The sequence below is a fragment of the Mytilus galloprovincialis genome, chromosome 1, assembly GCF_965363235.1.
Source record: "Mytilus galloprovincialis chromosome 1, xbMytGall1.hap1.1, whole genome shotgun sequence".
Classification (NCBI taxonomy): domain Eukaryota; kingdom Metazoa; phylum Mollusca; class Bivalvia; order Mytilida; family Mytilidae; genus Mytilus; species Mytilus galloprovincialis.
In genome coordinates, this window is record NC_134838.1 from 98715531 (window position 1) to 98737378 (window position 21848).

At 31.3% G+C, this 21848-nt stretch overlaps 1 protein-coding gene and 1 long non-coding RNA gene across 2 annotated transcripts in view; both read left to right on the forward strand.

Annotated features, from left to right (window-relative positions):
* Positions 1–21848, forward strand: part of LOC143046646 (alpha-1,3/1,6-mannosyltransferase ALG2-like) — a 59334-nt gene that overhangs the window by 31037 nt on the left and 6449 nt on the right. The window lies entirely within an intron of this gene.
* On the forward strand, positions 6259–15700 carry LOC143046624 (uncharacterized). Its single transcript, XR_012969193.1, has 2 exons — positions 6259–6597; positions 14826–15700. It is a non-coding gene; the product is annotated as an uncharacterized LOC143046624 (long non-coding RNA).

The window sequence follows — 21848 nt, forward strand, 5'->3', positions numbered from 1 at the left end:
ATTCTTTCCTAAATCTGTAATTAGTGTAAACATCCTTACCACATAAAAGAAGATAATGTTTGATTAGGTGTAAAATTTGATCTATACATTCTGTCCGAAATCTGAGAATTTTTTTTGTAGATAATAACATTAACCCTCTCGGGGTATCCATGAAGAAGCTTTCAATTGAAAGTGGAAATTTCTTGTAAAATTTTGTAGACACAGTTAAATTTATAATTGAGTACTTAATTATTGTATAATACTAACATTGCATTACTTTGAAAGAGTAATCTGTTAGGGTTAACTATCCATAAATACCACTTTTATAATTTTTCAAACATTATAAAGAAAGTTACAGCATTTTAAAACTGGGGAGTTGGAGGTATAAAATTTTTGTATTGTGCTACTTAAATATGATTGTATGCCGCTTTCCACTCGTATATACCATCGCCCTTTGAAAACTGACACTATATAACTGATGAACGCCTGCTTATTGAAAAAATTGAGGAAACCATTTCATAAATGCTTTGACAGAGACTCTATATTATACATTAACAAGAATGTGTCCATAGTACACGAATGCCCCACTCGCACTATCATTTCCTATGTTTAGTGGACCGTGAAATTGGGGTCAAAACTTTAATTTGGAATTAAAATTAGAAAGATCATATCATAGGGAACATGTGTACTAAGTTTCAAGTTGATGTAACTTTAACTTCATCAAAAACTACCTTGACCAAAAACTTTAACCTGAACTTCGCACTATCATTTTCTATGTTCAGTGGACCATGAATTTGGGGTCAAAACTATAATTTGGCATTAAAATTAGAAAGATCATATCCTGGGGAACAAGTGTAATAAGTTTCAAGTTGATTGGACTTCAACTTCTTCAAAAACTACCTTGACCAAAAACTTTAACCTGAAGCGGACGGACGAACGGAGGCACAGACCAGAAAACATAATGCCCCTCTACTATCGTAGGTGGGGCATAAAAATTCATTTGCCTTAATCTTTTACAGGTGCATACTTTAATGTTCTTAAATCCATCTAGTGCTTCTTTTACATAATATATTGATAGTGGTCTCGGACCTCATCTGGAACAACTATTGCACAATATGGAAATATAAGACTAAGACTCCACCTATTGTTATATCATAGTGGTCGGCACCAACAAATTTTTCTTTTTTTGTAGTAAATTTTCCTTTCCGAATTGGGGCATCGGTAGCATAGTTATCTAAGTAGTCTAATTATTATATCGCTAGCCTGTAAAAACTTACCACAGGGGTCACTGATTATATATATCAACATAGAATAAAGCTAAAATAATTTAAATTAAAATAAAATAAACAAGAATGTGTCCATAGTACACGAATGCCCACTCCCACTATCATTTTCTATGTTTAGTGGACCGTGAAATTGGGGTCAAAACTTTAATTTGGAATTAAAATTAGAAAGATCATATCATAGGGAACATGTGTACTAAGTTTCAAGTTGATGTAACTTTAACTTCATCAAAAACTACCTTGACCAAAAACTTTAACCTGAACTTCGCACTATCATTTTCTATGTTCAGTGGACCATGAAATTGGGGTCAAAACTATTATTTGGCATTAAAATTAGAAAGATCATATCCTGGGGAACAAGTGTAATAAGTTTCAAGTTGATTGGACTTCAACTTCTTCAAAAACTACCTTGACCAAAAACTTTAACCTGAAGCGGACGGACGAACGGAGGCACAGACCAGAAAACATAATGCCCCTCTACTATCGTAGGTGGGGCATAAAAAAAATAAGAAAATAAGAGAGGGGGGGGGGGGGGGGCTATAAAACTGTCCTGTCCCTAAGCACTTATATATATGGTAAAATGTAGGTTTATATATTTTAAATGATCGCATTCATTACATTTCTGAGATTTGGAACAATAAACTGCGAATATTCAGTCTTCCTGGCATACTGACAATGAGCATCCATTTGACGATTCAAGGACGATTGAAATGCAAAATTTACAAAATAAGGAACCACGGACGACAGTCGTTATAGTTTCAAGATGTTTCAGGTTTGATGTATTTTTAATTCAAATAGAAATTAGATAAATACAAAACAACTTTACATAACACTGCTTGAACTATTTTGAAACTTTGTTACACATCGTATCAGTGTACAATTTAATTTTTTAATTTTCGGAAAGTGAAAAAAACATCACACAAAATTATTTGCTCATTTTTTTCATTGTACTGATTAGCATGCACGTATATACGAGACTACTCGTTTGCATCGTTACTTAGATAAGTTGAACAAATACTTAATTGTGTTAAAATCAACCTTATCATTTTTCTTATAGTTTTTTTCCGTAGACACTAATAAATGAGAAAGACATTAAATAAGAATAGCAAAATGTGTTAGAAAACCTAGGAGATATGACCGGGGACATCTGATATCGGATTTTCTTTTACTTATTTCAGGATGTCATATGATTCATGGTGGAGCGGACCGTGACCCCAACATTTGCAAATTTCAAGTGACATATTGATGAAAAACCTTGACATTTTTACCATTTCTACAAACAGTATGCATTTAAAGCTATCAATTAGCTATAGTAAAAGTATTGTGTTTTCTTTTTGTTCATTTCGTTCAAGAGTTCATTCATATCGAACGTCTTCTATTTGAATCCAAATGCAGTTTGATTTGTTTTCTGTCTAATCTTACAGAAAACTTCTGTTCTTCACGTGTCATCAATATAATTTTATCAAACGCAAATATTAACCAATGACTAAATGTGCAAATTTCTCATATCCTCTGTTGGAGTGCAACAACAAATACTTAGAGATAAGCAACATTGAGTGACTTATTAACTTTTGCATCGCATACATCCAGTTATAATTAAATGTTAAACGAATTATTGTTGTTATTTGAAATTAATTACCGTGCATGACACGTGTTCGTTTCCAAACCGTTAAAATGAAAACTGTGATTTTAAAAGAATTTTGATAGGATGTTAAGTCGAGCTACGAGCATGGGGTTTTGCCACACTTCTAAGATTAAATTCATAGCTGTCTTTGAATAAGGGCAAAATTTATGTGTCCGGAGTTAAAACCGTCATAATACAATGAAAGATAATAATTAAAATCAAATATTAAAAGATGGGATTTCTCTTCGGGTGCTCGATGTTTAACAATAGGAAATGAAATGAAACGTCCACTTAAGAAGTTGAGACAGATTGATGAGCACTGTGGTTTAATGTAATTCCATCAAATCAAATATTTTCACAAGTAAACGCCTGGATGAATTTAGAAAAAAAGTAGTGGTTTTTAACGTTACACTAATTTTCTTTTAAGTACATTCTAATTTTTATGAGTTTAATTTAAAGAATTGAACTACGTACTTTTAGATCCACTATTAGCTTCCCAAATTTATAATCATGTAAACATTAAAACAATATGTATTCAATTATGAAAGAAATAGGATTAAAGAAAAGATAAGCAACAAGGAAAACTTTAGAATCAAATGCTTCCTTTCGTTAACAATGTTATAAAATCGTAAACTCAGCACACGGTTCAGGCGGAAGCAATTCCTATTTATAATATGCACATCATGAACGCTTTTATAACATTATAAAATTACACAAAAAAGATTTGATTCTTTCAATAATACTTTTAAGATATAACTTTAAATATGACTTCATAGTTTCATTCTATGATTCTAACAACTGACAATCATTTCACCTGAAGAAAAGTGCTTCAAATTATGTATTAACAACAACATTAACGGTACCAATTTTCCTGCACCAGATGCGCATTTCGACAATACATGTCTCTTCAGTGATGCTCGTGGCCAAAATATTTGAAATCCAAAGCTTATATAAAAGGTGATGAGCTATAATCTACTATGTCCAAAAAGAATAGCCAAATCCGTGAGAGGAATCAGAGCTTTGCATGAGCGAGATACATTCCTTAATTTATAATAATTTCTAACATTTTGTAACAGCTAATTTTAATAACACAAAAAAATCCGTATTTGCATGCCAGTACTTTGGTACTAGCTACTGGGCTGGTGATACCCTCGGGGACTTACAGTCCACCAGCAGAGGCATCGACCATGTATCTGACTTATAAATTGACCTTATTTAAGGTTCATAAATTTAAACTATAAATAAGATCGATACTTAAAAGTTTATCAGATTTGGTGATCTACTATAAAAGGATGTTGTTGTAAAAATAACGGGAAAACAATTAATAAGATATCCGTTCTGTTAACAATAATAGTTTATAGTTCTTTATCTTTCAGATCAATGCATCTTACTTATAAGGAAGAAACGCGACGAAATATATGTTGCAATATCAGAATATCGCAGTTATTTGCATGTTAATGAAAATATATTTCCTTTTAAAATTAAGGCACGATAAACTTTAGTTCTATATTGAGCTATAAAGATCAGAAAGTCCAAGAAAAAATAAATATTCAATTCGAATGTTATATTTTTCCTTTCGCTGTCACATGATCAACTTCACATTTCTCAGCAATCACATTATTGTTTTTAAAAAGATTAAGATTACAACACAATGTTGAATGCTGTACCCTTTTTCTACATTTTGACCTATTATGTCTGTTTGTTTTGTTCTCATAATGTGGTCAATATAATGGAATTTTATGTGATTGCATACTGTGAAAGCTTTATCTAACTATATAAAACCAGGTTTCATCTACAATTTTCTATATGAGTAAATTGTCCTTACCAAGTCAGGAATAAGACAGTTGTTTTCTATTCGTTTGATCTGTATGAGCTTTTGGTTTTCCTATTTTATAACAGACTTTCCGTTTTGGATTTTCTATGGAGTTCTACATTTTTGTTATTTTACTACATCGTGTTGGTTTTATATATTTCAGGTAATACGTAACGCTCATGATTGATAACATTATACGGACTTCATTTACAGGGATGTGCTCTTTAGCTAAAAACTGCTATAACAGAGGTTCAAGTGAGAAGAATGACTGAAATTGACACTGTATAAGGGTTTACGGTCATTAATGACGAATTGGTTGACCGATACAATGTCTTGGTATATGGAACTACAACCACCACTTTTCTCAGTCTTAGATCTTTAAATACCAGAATACTCGTCTGATCTGTTATTTTACTATTTGTGTCCTATCCCTATATTATACTTAGTGTGAGCGCATTGTATGTGATGCAAACAAAACAGGAGCCGCTTAGACGGGCGATGCTTCCGGTCTTGGCCTCCTTTAATTCTTGCAATTCCACGAGGGCCACAGTTGTTTTGGCTTGCATTTTCTTTTCTTTGTCTTTTAACAGGATTTTAATGAACATCGGTCATACACTGTCGCATTAATAAACAAATATAAAATAAATTTTTGAAAACAAATCCAAAATAGTAACACAAAACAAAAATAAATTATGTTAATGATGTAGGTCATTTCTTCTATAAGAATTATTCCTCTTAGAAGAATTATGCTCACTTTTTCTAATGATTTCAATATGTTCAAGTCATTTCATTTACATCGCCAATGTTAGTACCATTGAAACAGGTAAAGACCACGAAATCATTTTTTTCGTGAAAAGAAATCACACACAATAACCTATTAATGCACAGTATTGTGAGTTCAAGTATGAAACTCACCATGTCGACCAGGTGACTGTCAATCAAATTTTTATACAATTAATAAAGTCGATGTTTTACATCCAATACAAATCCAAAAGTTGCTTTAAAATATAAACAAAACACCACATTTGGGGAGTTTTCAAATACGAAATACGAAATCGTATGTGAATTGTCGAATTTTTCATGAGGGTATTTTATTTTTTGTAATAGATAAAGGCAACAGTAGTATACCGCTGTTCAAAACTCATAAATCTATGGACAAAAAACAAAATCGGGGTAACAAACTAAAACTGAGGGAAACGCATTAAATATTAGAGGAAAACAACGACACAATATTAAAATGTAACACACACAGAACACACTTATCTATGTTGGCAAATCGCAAGTTTTCAACCCTTTTACAGACATACAATTTATATGATTTTCATTTTGGATAGCAAAACAAAAATCTAACATTCAAATCCGAAAAGACTTTTATAAAGTTCAACAAATGCTACATGTGCACGTTTATAATATATTCAACATGAAAAAAATAAAATGACGGTTTTGACTATCGCTAATTTACTGTCGCCGCAGTTCTATATATCCCAGACAAGTTTCATCCAAGAAAAAAATAAATTATCAAAATCTTTTTGAAATAAACAGGCATATGTAAACACATATTTACTAAGTTAAAATTTTAAATCAAAATTTGACATTTTATTTTATCTTTGCATAGAATATTTATAAAAACTAATTTTTAACAGCTGTGTTTTGCATGTTCGTAATGTAATAAATCCAGAGTACACTGATTTGTTAATTTTTATTGACTTGAATTAATTTTCTGGCGTTATCAAATCGCATTGGATGATGAGACAGTTTAATTAAATACCTTAATATCTAGAAAATACGGATTGGCTTAAGAATCATGTGACCAATCAGGTTGGCTTCCGTACTTGGTTTATAAAGTGACTTTGGAGACACATTGACAAGTAAAGGATACTAATTATTTATATGTACACGTAAGTTTTTTTTATATTTACATTCAAAACTTAACATTTGAATTCTGTGGTAATTTCTAAAAAAGAAAATTGTCCAAGAATCTTATTAGTCAGTTAAAACTTGAATAAAATCAAAATTAGAGGAAAGTTAACAAATTAGTATATATAAATACAATTCACAGTTGTTATCTTTTTGTTTGATATGTTTTATCATTTGATTTTGACATTTGATTAGGGCTTTCCGTTTTGAGTTCAGTATTTCTGTGATTTTACTTTTTTCAAGCCTATTTTCTTAAGACCGATTAATATAAATAACTTTTCAAAAAGTGCATGGACTACTTTTATAGTTAATCTTTTCTTATAAAGGCGCTTAGATTCTTTGCATTTTTCAATATCTATTGTTATACAACATCAAATAAAATCTGCTGCATACTAAATAAATCAGTTGCAGTACCGCTTAAATAGTAGTAAGGATCATCTGGATTTTTTTTTCGTAAAATAAGAGCACTTCATCGTACGTTTGAAAAAAAACCCAACTTAATAAAAATGTCAAGATGATCGACAACCCAAAAAGTTTTGTTCCTGTGATCTATGATTGTTTGCTAGTGTTTTAAGGAGGTTATACCGTCTCGTATAATCATCCCATATCCCGTGTTTTTTTATTATGCTTTCCGATTCTATTTCTGTTTTTGTTTATGTTTTTATTGAACTATGTTTACAAACACTGTATAATCATGATTTCATTTACAAAGCGTTTATTCATAACTTGAAACTGATATAGATCAATATCAACATCATCCGATTTATTAAGGGTCATAGATATAGTTTTTTTTTTCACATGCTTAAAAGAGACATACAATATAAGTTTTAGTCTTATAAATAATTGAGAATTTAAGTACTTTAATGAGAAATGATAAGTATTTAAAAAAAAAAAAGATAACTCAAGAATCCAAAGAAACTTGAGGGTGAGAATGTATTAAAACACTAGGAAACTATTAGAAAGTTAGATTGTAAAAATGACAATGCATGTCTACTTAAAACATTGGGAGTAAACAATGCTTACAGTAAACGTTAAATTTTCAGATGTCCTGTTGGTACTTTAATACTTTACAATGTTTTGATAGAATGTTGTTTTCTAACTTTGATTGCACAATAGGGGTCTTTCTACATAGACGCTTTAACATTGGTCTATATAAATAAACTCATTATAGATACCAGGATTGAAATTTTATATTTGTGCCAGACGCGCGTTTCGTCTTCAAAAGACTAATCAGTGACGCTCGAAACAAAATATGTTAAAATATATATATAAAAAAAAAGGCTAAATAAAGTACGAAGTTGATGAGCATTGATGACCAAAAGTCCCTAAAAGTTTTGACAAATACAGCTAAGGTCTGTTCCTGAGAGAGAAAAGTCTTAGTATTTCAAATATTAAAGAATTTGTAAACAGTTAATTTATAATTATGAACATATCAATTAAAGTCAACACAGAAGTGCTGACTACTGGGCTGGTGATACACTCGGGGAATTAAAACTCCACCAGAAGTGGCATCGACCCAGTGGTTGTAAATAAACTCATCATATATACCAGGATTGAATTTTATATTTGCGCCAGACGAGCGTTTCGATCCTTTAATGATCAAACATATATATATAATATATATATATATACAGCCAGAATAATTATTGTAAAATTGCCAGTTTGAGAAATAATCTGGAACAACTAGAGACGTTTAAATGTCCATATATAAGGTTTATGTATGTGTCTGATTTACATTGAAGCAATATGTTATACAATCGCGCAGTGCCATATGCTTGTCGAATAATTAAGTTAAAACTTAAGAAAGACATACCACATTTCTGTTAGGTTTGGTTTGATATAACTTTCATATATAGGACACATTTCGCCAGTTGAAAAAACATCAGCATATTTCAGGTTTAGTATTAGTATACATTTATTTCGCCATGTACGTATGAAGTCTACACAAGAGGCACTCGAATCAAACAATTTTGAAAGCCAAATCAAGTATGAATCTCCAGAACATTGTAAACACTATATTTGAATAAAAATAACGCTTCATAGATTTGATGCGTCCTAACCGTTTTACTGAATTTACATACATCAAGGACTCTCAAATCCAAACTTTTCAAAGCTATGCATGTAGAAATATACATATAAATGTAAGGAACTATATGACCAACATGGACATAAAAGGGCGAGCAAAATTTATCAAAGGTTATAGTTTGATCCAACAAACGGCGAATCTAATGTATGTTATAAATCATGTCAAAGCACTGACTACTGGCACGAATTTTAACTGCCATATACTTTCCAAGGTTTGCTATGAGATACTCCAATCCTAAAATAGACTGTGTCTTGCATACACAAATATTGCAGAAAACAAATTTGAGACTTGAATGGAAGTTATGTGTTTTCATTTTATTTTTATTTTAAAGAGTGTTTTGGGTAATTCAAATGTGTCTACTATGAGCATGGCAACTTTTTTTTTTAAGAATGTAGTAATTCAGTTGTATACGGGGAATTGATAATTTATCATTTTGTCTCTTTCGTATTGCTGCTCGAAATTTGTGTTAAATCTGTGCAATTCTAATGAAGGTAAATCCAGAAATGCATATCCAATTTCGATTTAACAATGTAGCTAGTGAGATCATGACTGCACTTTACTTTGTGAATGTTTTTTATTAATCCGTAATAAAGGAAGCATGAATAATCCAATCCAATGTATACGATACAGTAAGATTGTAAGAACAACACTTCCTCGGGAACAGCTTATAGATATCAAGAGGAAGAGCCAATATCCTCTGAATATATTTCTCACAATGGTGTAATGGTATAACGTGTACTTATATAACGACATTTTGGCGTTATTCTGAATTTTAAATTTTTTGTGATGGACCAGAAATGCAGATTTGGGTAACCCAATTTGTGATTTTAAAAAAGGACCAGAAATACATAGCTGCAATTTTAATAACGCTTAAATTTTATAGTGCCTGAATTATTCAAAATGATATATATTTGGGGAAATTTTCATTCGATGTAGAATGTTACCAAAACAAACATTTAAAATTTGTTAATCAAATTTTGAATTTATGGGAATATCTGTGAAATATGTAATAAGTACTAACATATTATAAAGAATCTTTGATATTCGTAATCCAGTAGGTTGCAGCAACTTTCTAATTCTGAACCTGTGAGCGAATCAAAAGGAGAAATTGGTCCTACATCTTTTACTTTTTTTATATCAAAACGGTCTAAGATATATAATACTAAAATCGGGCATGGATCCCTGATTGAAAGTTCCTTTGAAAATAACTATTGTTCGACGATTAGAATTAAAACAATGCTATTTCCTAGAGTTTCAGGCATGCTTGTTGGCTATTAAAGAAACACAACTTAAACTTTTTAAATATATTGAAATGAATTTGAGAGCATTATTCATAATTATTTATTTTTTGAAGACAAACTTTCAACACATAACAATCAGAACAGAAAAAAATAACAGTGTAAGATCAAGCAACTGACAAAGCCAATATAATAAAATTAGATGCGACTTTCATACAAGTGAGATGTTTAGCTAGCTTTAAAACTAGGTTTACTCCACCATTTTCTACATAAGAAAATACCAGTACCATGTCAGGAATATGACAGTTGTTATCCATTCGTTTGATGTGTTTGAGCTTTTGATTTTGCCATTTACATTAAGGACTTTCCTTTTTGAACATTCATCGGAGTTCAATATTTTTGTGATTTTACTTTTTATTTGAGTCTGCACATCAAAAACTAGATATACAAGCAAAATTCGACTGCTTATATTTAATAGTGTATTTAACGAAAACCAGAGATACTTAAGCCGAATATGCAGATTAATCATTATCTATGGATAATCTTAAATGATCTGAAATTTGCTTAAACAACTGAAGGACCCAATTTTACTACATCACATTAAATGTTCGGTTATATGTAGACCCGACATGAACAATTCAATAAACTTTGTTGGTGTAAAATTTCAGTCGATTTTGTTATGAGGGTAGTGTGATTCCACGAAATAGTTTCTTCATTAAAATTGGACTCGGTTCGTTCATTAAGGGGTTAAAATAAGCGAATGACGTCAATAAAGTTAAGTACTCTCGGAAAGGTTTTGGTAAACAACTTAAAATTTTGAAGTGTTGAGTAAAAATTAACATAGTATGTTCATGTTCCCGTATTATAGAAATTGTATTGTTTAAACATTCTTATCTATGTTTTTTTATATAATTCTGAACACATATCTCCAATATCGTCAAAAAGTGTTTAAAATACTACATTTTTTTGTAATTTTAGATATGTTAGTTGGATTTGGTATTGGAAGATTGTTTACAAATACTTCCAGAAAAAAAATACGCTATAACCCTTCGTAATTTAAGGACTATAGATAAACAGGTCAAAGAGAAAAATGCACATTTTGTGAGAAATCAGATATAGGAGATTAATATAAGAATATATTAAAACGTCTTTCACTGAAAACGTAATTGTTCAAATGAAGAAACTGTTATTTGGAGATAAATGTTTCTATATAAAGAGTGTAAACTAATTATAATTTAAACATCTATGTCATTCTGACTGACCACATTATCCTGTTGTATACATGCATGTTCTACCACATTGCCCGGTTGATTAACATATGTATTCACTGTTGATAGTTAAATTGTTAACATTTCATTACAATGTGTACCGAGCATTTTGAAATTTGAAAATTGAACTATGGAGAATGGATAGATTTGTAATAATCTGTAAAAAGGAATACCATTTACTTCTATAGATAATAATCTATTATATGAAAAAAGTCAATTGCAATGTTCCAAATCGATATTGCATGAAATAAACGGGACAAATTGCATCAACCTGCGCTTTAAAAATCAAAATCCACCGTAAGAACAAGTTTAAATGCATCGAAATAGAAAAACAATATTAACGGAAAAACTAGAAACTAAAAGTCGAAGGGATGGAGCTCAGGGATGACGTCAAATTTACCCTTTACAAATGGTTTAATATCTACGTTGTTACTTGTAATCCTATGTCAAGTAACTCAGGATAGGAAACGTAAGCCCATGAAATCCGTATTAATAAGGAGATATACACCTCATATTCATGTGCTTCTGGGATGGTTCTTTAAAGAAGTGCAAACTTTTATGTTTGATCATTTGATTCATTTTGTAACTCTGTAAATATTAATACTGATAAATATAACGTATATAAAATTTGTTGAAATAACTTCATCTTCGATTTCTGAAAATCTGTGTAAGGAAGATATAAATAAATTTTAAATTTAGTTCCTTTTTAGAATTCATAAGATTCCCTCAGATTCTTTTTTTTTTGTTTACCTTGATTCGTTTCTTTTTAATGAATTTATAAAATTTGAACACCGTAAAACTGTTGTTGCCTCTAAACTGAAATACGAGAAAAATTCAAAACGGAAAGTCAAATGGCATAAATCAAAAGCTCAAACACATCAAACGAATGTATCACAACTGTCAAATTCCTCAATAGGTACATGCATTTTCTTATGTAGAAAATGGTAGATTAAACCTTGTTCTGAGCGTCACTGATGAGTCTTATGTAGACGAAACGCGCGTCTGGCGTATTTAATTATAATCCTGGTACCTTTGATAACTAATTATTCTATTCTTCAAAACAGTCTGTGCTGTCACAAAAGATGAAAGTCTTGTCTATCTTTAACTAGCTATAGGATAAAAATACTTTTTAGTACGTATGAAATGTAAAAGTAATATTTCACATATTCCATGCGTCAGAAGCGTTTTCTGGATTTTCCCGTCATGTAATGTCGTTATTTTACATTGCCATAAATGCGCGAGGATTGGTTAGCCACAAAACCAGATTCAAGTTCAACCACCCGTTGTTTTCTAATAATGTTCTGTGCCAAGTCAGAAATATGGTAGTTGCTATCTAATACTAATATCTAATATCGTTTCTGTGTATATTGCATTTTCGTTTGTTTTTTTGTTTCACTTCAGTATTTTGTTGTTTCGTAGTTTTCTTCTTATAGTTGACGTGTTTTAGTTTGTAACCCGGATTTATTTTCTCTCATTCAATTTATTACTTTTGAACAGTGTTATACTACTGTTGCCTTTATACCTTCATCGGGAACGCTCGAAGCGCGATGCATCATACTTCCTGCTGAGCCATTGATCAAATATGGTTTATGAAAGTCTACCAGCAGCCTTTTCGACCCAGTGATGAAACCCAATACTTTACAGAATTATTAACGATTACAAATAAGTGAGGTGAACTGTTGTATCGGTATTTTGGAACGAGATGACATTTTCAATGTTTCACATTAAATTTGAATGCCATAAACAAGGATTGCCGTTCCATTTATTACTCGGTCGTCAGCAGATACCTATCGCTTTAAAAAATTTAAAAGGAACCTAGCAATTCATCTAATTCAACAACAAACTTCAGAAGAGTTCTCTTATGCTCATATGAAACCTTGAAATAAGTAGAAAATTTATCATATCTGAAAATCATACTGATTAGTCTCTTTAAATAATTTATTTTAAGATTTGAACTGAAAGAATATCGAAATTTTGTTAATTTGGTGACCGTGTATGTACCTTGAAAAAAATCCATTTTGATTTTACAAGATGCAGAACCAGTTCAATTCCTGATGATGTCCGGTAAAATTACTGCTACAGTAAAATCTTAAGGTTTTCGGTCCATCTTATTAAGGCAAAGGATAGTGTGAGGAAGTAACTTTTACTTTATGTTGGTATAAACGGACATTCATCACTTGTGCAAAGTAAAATGACATAGTTTAATGGTGGGACTCATGTCATCCATCTTTTGATAATTCTGGATGCACTACTTTAAACAAATATTGTAACTGTATAAAACCATGTGGTTTCGCAATTAGTGGAACCTTTTAAATGTGGAAAACGCAAAATTGATCTTTAAATTAGGTAAATATCCAGAAAATTTGCTATTTTAATGTGCCTTGATGTTAAGCTATTGTTAAAAACAGACGAATCTCAATTGTTATTTATAGTGTAATACAGATATACATATTGTTTAAGGCTAATCAATAAATTGGATCTGCACATATGATGGACTGCATATTAACTCACATTAACTTAATCAAGATTGGGATATAAAAGTGTTTTTTTTTAAAGCAATATGCACAACAAATTGTCGCACTGAGCGGCATGATTTTGAACTTTTCTTGATCTGAAAGTGTAAAGTTTTCTGTAAAGTTTCGTTCTTCAATTTTTTGACATTTTAGATATAGTTAGGTAGAAAAGTTTTCATATTTATTAATCCGATAAAGATCTTTTTGGGTTGTGCTGATATATGTCTCCATGTATATTAGAATTTGACCCAGACTATTTAGTACTTAAGTACTTTTATTTACTTCTTTAGTTAGCTACTGTTGAAAGAGTGTCTAGTCAAATATAAGTAGTAACTTTTACGTAAGAGGGTCAGTAGAGTCAACAACAACTAATTATTCAGCGTCGTATTTCAGGAACTCTTGATTGATTATGATTAATAACTATTAATGTGCCCTCAGTGTTAGTCGTGTTATTTTTATACAAACAAGCATCAAGGTCGATATATTTAGGCTAATGATAAAAGTAGTCATCTTTGTTTCATTTTTTACAACTTCAGGCCTTATTTGTTTGCACTTGTTACTCATTGAGTAAACTTCAAACGTTCGACTAAAAAATCTCATTTTCTCTATTGTCATGCTTGAACATTTCTGTTTTCTTTTGTCATGCCTGATTATTTCTGTGTTCTATTGTCATGCTTGAACTTTGATTTGCTCTGTTGTCTTGTTTTAAAATGCGTCTTACCATTGTCATGTTTGAACGTTGCTGTTTTTTATAAAATGCTTGAACTTTGTATTTTGGTATTTTTTCTGTGTATATTACTTTCTTCGACTACAACAAAATAATAGATAAAAACAAATTATCGTATGTTTCGATGTCGCCATAATACGATTAAAGGTGTCTGGTTAAAATAATAGATCAATGTCATTTCAACATATCATGAATCTTTTCTTAATCTGTGATGCAACAGATGCCTACACAAAAATACAAACCGTACACAGTCTGAATATTTGCTACCTAAATGTATCGATTGAAATTAATTACTTATATTAAGGAAAAGTTATTTACAAAATGTATACTAGTACCATGGACATTGTGTATATCATATTCCTACTTTTTCTTTGCAGAAGATATGTCGTCATTTTAAAAAATGCCAATATCAAGAGCAGTTCTGTATCTCCGGGATGAATTGTTAAACAATGCTTCTGAACAAAAAGGTGGAGACACAAAAACATGTATTACAGAAAAATTCGTGTTAGGTTCTGGTAGTGAGGCCATGTACGATGCGAGATTTGATTCTGTCCGAACTTTATCTGAAGAAAAAGATGAATACATAAAAGATTCCGAGGAAGGCGATGATAATGTGTTTTATGACTCTGAAAGACCAGCTGAAACTGGTTATATTTGTCTACAAAGTGTTCCATATCCAATGCTGTCACCCAGACCCTTCTATTCTCATTCCGCTGACAATATGTTCCCAGATGCACCTCTCGATTTACGACAAAGAAACCTAAGTCAGTCAATAATTGACGGAGAATACGAATGTAAACCGTTATCAAGATGTCCCCGACGTAATTTTACGAACAGCCGAGAACGATGGCGTCAACAAAACGTAAACGGAGCTTTTGCTGAGTTACGACGATTAGTTCCTACCCATCCACCAGATAAGAAACTAAGTAAACATGAAATTTTAAAACTCACAATAAAATATATAGGACTTCTAAGTGGTGTTTTGGAATATCAGAAAGCACAGACAAATGAAAATGAGGGTGACATTGTTAAACATGAAATTACAACTAGTGGTGAAGACACTAATATGAATACAGAAACCCAATCTTCCCACACTGTATGGGACGACAAAGTGTTTGATTCAAACAGTCCCGAAAGCAACGATTCCAACTGATTTGGTTGGGCTAAGCAAACGTGAGACATTCCACTGAATGGAAAATGACATTGTTTGTTGTTGAATTTATATATGATTAAATTTAGTTTTAAAAGAAAATACCTGTTTAATTGTCATATTATTCTCTATATATATTTAGACTTTATCGATGATAAATATATAAATGATATACTTGCAGAAAATTTTATTTCAGACAATTACCAATCTAGAACAAAAAAAAGTTAAAATTGGGCTTATTATGAAAAGTGTTACAATACCATATAAAAATAGACATATTTTTAAAAAAAAAAGTCCCTACCTTCCTTTACACATATCAGAAACTATTAGTTACATTTAAACAAAAATAACAATATGAAGAAAACATTCAATAAAACTATGTGACGATGAAAATAAACAACATTACTTTGAAAATAATATACATGAAATCCTGTCTTAGAACAGGGACGTGAAAAATATCAAACATTTCCATTAGATAATTTTTTTTAATTCCCAATTAAAATTATTAAAAAAAAAGTTCATTCTTTACATTTCATATGTTTACACAAACGAGAGTAACACTTGACTTTGGTCAAGAGGAGTTTACATTTTATGTTAATAATATTTTTTTCTTCTTGACGAACTGTTACTCTGAAAGATTTTGGAAAATTTTGTTTCAAAATGGACAGAGTGTTTTCGTTGGACAATAAAAAAACCTCGACATTATTTGCAACATTGCTCATTTAAGTAATGTCTACCGTATAAGTTATAGAAATAATTTCGAATGTTGACCAGATAGTCTTGTATAAATTTGTTGGTTTTGAATACGAATTATTGGTATTTACTTTAGGCTTTGGATTTAGTTAAAATCCGTCGATATTTGAAAAGGCCTCTTTACAATCACCCCATTTGAAAAGAACGGATATGTGATTCATGTATGTTAAACAATAAACTTAATAAATTCTAGGAAAAATGCTTAATGAATGCATATTAAATATTAAATATTAAATAACCTTTATCTAGTTCACACGTTTAGAAAGCCGAGTACATTAAACATTTCGGTGTTTAAATAACGAATTCATGCATTGTTTAAGGTCAACTTTGCTGAAATGATCTATCAAATGAACATATGTTTTGATTGCTTAAATATATCTTTTGTCGTTTCTTTATGTTTTAATCGTTTGAGAAATAGGGTCTGCAACGTCTATGTTAGATTAATAAACATCCTTTTCAGATCCATGGTGATTGAAACTCGTCTCGCCTAACATACATATAGCGTCTCATCTTGACGGTCTATATTTTAGGCCCGGGAACATTCAATCTTTTTCACAAACCCTTTAGCTGCTGTCCATGCTGCAGCTCACCTGTACTATCCAAGTGTCATTCTTTCTGTCTCGAAATTTCGTCTCCAGATGGTGTGTGGACGTCCCATACATCTTTTTTAAAAATGCTTAATATTTTTGGTCTTCATGCTTTTCATGTTTCACATCCATACAGTAGTTCTACTATAACCACACATTTAAATAACTTGATCTTTGTTTTAAATGACAATGATGATGATCCAGACTATCCGCTCTTCTTGGTATTGTTATGAATATGATATGAAAGGATCAACAAAAAATGAAGGTTTGTCATATCAACATTATTTTTACAGAATACAAAGATTCCTGCTTATTCTAAACTTTAATCATGTATTAAATAAATTGCACCAGTTTTGCCGATGTTCAAATCTTAACAGAAATTCATTTAGAAGATACAAAGCAACGTTAAAAATCACACAAAACCTTATGGAATTGAATAAACTTCACAGAAATCGAGGCAGATTACGTCGACTGTTTCCTACTTTGTAAGTATAATCAACACTTATCAAAATGTAATAAACGGCAATTACAACAAAAGAAAAACAACAAATAACCAAGACAACATCCAAACATGAGGGAAACGCATGAATTTAAAAAATAAGACCGCGTGCGTCGTCAGAGAAAGCGTATCCTGCTATACAAATTCAAATTCGGATTTTTTTTTTTATCTTATTCGGGAACGGAACACAGCCTGTAAAGACTATACTGGTGTCCAAAGATCTGAGAAAGCGAAAACATGTCATCGTATAGTTTAAGCACTGAAACATCGTATCTCTTTATTCAAGGGTGGCGGGGGCAGTTTACTTTTGTATAGTCGATTTCAGATATCTCGCTCAACTTTGTTGGAACAGTTTTTTTCCAGCACCCCTGTTTTTAAAATCCATAAAGTTTGAACATGCACAGACGCAAAGTATTAACTGAGATATGTGAATGCCATAAGATGGAACAGATGATAAGTAACTGCTGAAAATGGGACGTTGACAATTGGAAGGTAGAAATTATAACCTTTGTCAAACATTCTAGTTTGATGCTTTGCGGCTGTATCAATATCGTGGGGAAATTCAAAATATGACCTACCTATTGCGTATGATTTCAAGTACACTGAGATATGAGATGAATGCTGTTTGACATGTGGGTTATTAAGTTATAGAACATAATCAATATACATGAATGTGAAATTTAAGAACTTTGCAAGATTAATGTTGTCTCTGTGTGAATTGTGCTTCATATTGTTACGGAATGGGGTTTTCATGATTTGGACGTATCTGAAGATGTATGAATGATTGCTGATAAATGAATTTGTAACTAGTATGATCGACTAGCGAGAATTATGTAACTGAATGTAACTTATTTATCTGAAAGTGAACCCCCATTTCTTTTGTTAAAACTACATTGTCAGATTTACTTTGTTTGATATGATAAGTCAGTCGAGAAAACATATAACGTGGTGCTCTGGTATCCTATTAATGTTACTAAATATGTCCAAATGTACAAACTTTAATTTGAAAAGTAATTTTGTTAAAATATCGCTCTGGTCTTTTCCGTGGATGGACGTCGCCATGTTGTTATTTTTGTTTACATAACGTTGGAATTTCAATTATCTTACCTCCTATACATTTCTAGGAATATGATTGGTTAAAAGCGTCCTCGTGGAAACCGTGTATATTTAATATTAGGTTAGTTGGGAGGCGGGGCTTATTTCATACACGGTTAGTAGTGGAGTTACGTCCTTTTATATTCCATATAAGGTAATAAGTAGGCGGGGTTTATTTCATACACGGTTAGTAGTGGTGTTACGTCCCTTTAGAAAAACAAAACAGTACTGAGAAAAATCTTAAAGGTTTCAACAGACGAAAAAAGTGATGATATAAAAGTAAAATAAATTCATAAAACACATTTAAATCTAACAAGTTGTCATTGTTGGCATCTGTTTTTGTAGGGAAGTAGTTTATTAATCATGTTAATGCTAACTGTATTGAAGACTTGCTCATTTTGATAGGTTACTAGTCCAAATTTTACACGTTAAGATAGTCGTAAAGATAAATTTGTTACATAGTGTGCCAGTGACGTAATACGGTATATATGGGGTCAGTAAATTCCATATGGGGTTTCGAGCTTCGCTCTCATATATACCGTGTTAGATCACTAGCACACTATGTAACTAATAATAGTTGTCGTTGTACTTTCCGCTGAATTATCGAGTATAATCCTTGGGTATATATTTTCGAGGTTCAAGTTGTCTATATTATTGTCTGTATTATAACTGAATGTGTCTTATGTCCATATTTCTTTGTACCTAATCAGAGCTTTTCCTCTTTTTCCCGTTTTAGCTACAATAGATTCAAGAGAGGTGTTTTGTTTAATCACTATTATTTCTATATAGGCATAGGCAGCTGGAGCAGGTAGAGGTTTTAAATATTAATATAATTGTTAATATTGTTTACATCTGATTGTTATTGGCAATATTATTTATTGCTAATTTAAAAGAGTTATTAATTCTATATTTGCATTACGTTTTTTGTGAGTTCGCTTGGGTTATTCCTTAGTCGTTAAGAGATAAGGATTTACAAAGACCCCTCTCCCAAATCTATATTTGTCAAACGAATTACGAACAAAACTAAAATAAGATATCATCTGCTGACAGTATCCTAGAGAGTAGTTCCAGTGTATAACAGCTATCCAGTTATTTATAGGTTTCATAACGAGTGAGAATTAGATATCGATTGATATCAACTCGAGTTATTTAATTTCAATAATAATAAACGAGCCTATGGCGAGTTTATTATTATTGAAATTAAATAACGAGAGTTGATATCAAGCGATATCTAATTCTCACAATTTGTTAAACCTATTTCTCTTATGGCAAAAAGTTGTATGTGCGTGGCCTATTTGTTGCGAGTTGTGTTGCTACGGCCGTTTTTCTTTGCAACGCGTACTTGTTTACTTATGACAGATATTTATAATTTTTTAAAGTAAAATTTACCAAAATCGTCTAGGGATCATCAAATTAACGTAATTTTGATATCACTTTTTCATATCACACTCCGTACGGTGTGATACGAAAAATATCTATTCACGTGGGAGTTAGATAACAGGCCCCAACCATAAGAGAAATTAAAATACATAATCCAGTTGACAAGCAGTGTAGCAGTATCTAAACAGAAATCTGTAATATTTACAGACAGAAAATACACACTACACCCCTCCACCGGCCCGTTACATTTTGAATACCAAAAGATGGACAACAGATACCAGAGGGACAGTCAATCTCATAGATTTAAAATAAACTGACAACGCTATGGCTAAAAATAAAAAGACAAACAGACAAATAATAGTACAGAAGACAAAACATAGAAAACTAAATACTAAGCAACACGAACCCCACTAAACTGTGGCATACTGTGTAAATTTACAGATCAGACGAAAATTTATACGTTATTTATAGATCTAAAAGGCAAAATAACAAAACTACCGAACTCCCAGGAAAATTCCAAACGGAAAGTCCAAAATCAAATTGCAAAAACTAAAAGCTTAAAAACATCAAACGAATTGTTATCAACTGTTGTATTCGGACTTGAAGAAGCCAGATTATTTAATTTCACTTTCAGATATATTGATGATGTTCTTTCCATAAACTATCCCAACTTTTCTGATTGGGTTCCATTAATATATCCCCCAGAACTAGAAATTAAAGAAACAACACACATGGCTTCCTCCGCCTCATTTTTAGACTTATATCTTGATTTTGACTTACACGGTCATCTCAGTACCAGAATCTATGACAGACGAGACGATTTTGATTTTGAAATTATAAATTTCCCCCACCTTAGTTGCAATATGCCAACTTCACCTGCATATGGAATATACATTTCCCAACTTATTCGATATTCAAGAGCTTGCAGCTCCTACTCAGACTTTGTAAAACGTAATCAGTGTCTGAGCAGAAAGTTGATGAACCAGGGGTATGTCAAAGAATGTCTCGTCCTTTTTCTAAAAATGTTCATCGGAAGGTACGAAGACCTTGTGGATAAATATTCCGTATCAATTTCACAAATAATACATGATGGTCTTGATGTATAGATTCTGCGTACTGATGTTGTTTATCATCTTAACAACGTGTTATATTGTTCTTTCATTTGTCTTTGTTCTATCATTAATATTACTTTTACTGTTGGATTGTTTTATGTGATATCCATTTAACGTGGCTCGGTACTTAAACATCCCGTCAATATGTTTGTATTATCTTTTATTTTTGCTGGTGTGTTTTGTATATCCGACCTTTTGTGTTTCTTTGGTTCTTATAACGTGACTCTGTACTTTAAAAGATCCTGTCAGTATGTTATTGTTCTATAATATGTCATTATGATACATTTCTATTATGAATTAGAAAATACATTGAACCATAAACGTCAAAATTATTCTATCGCGTAGTGGAATGAACTATTTGAGGATTCTTATAAATTCTATCGAACTTTTGGACTATTTTAGATCTCGGTCCATTTCTGAAATTAATTCTTATATACCTTTGATTTTTTAACCCTGTATGCTAACAATGTCGTTCTGAAATTTTAATTATGTTCTTATTCAATACTTCAAACGAACATAAAGCATTTATAAAGTAAAACTCAACACCGTTATTTGGTTACTTAAACCGGTAATAACTTACTGATTGTCCAATCAAATTAAACATAATAATAGTTATCAAAAGTACCAGGATTATAATTTTATACGCCAGACGCGCGTTTCGTCTACATAAGACTCATCAGTGACGCTCAGATCAAAATAGTTAAAAAGCCAAATAAATACAAAGTTGAAGAGCATTGAGTATCCAAAATTCCAAAAAGTTGTGCCAAATACGGCTAAGGTAATCTACTCCTGGGGTAAGAAAATCCTTAGTTTTTCGAAAAATT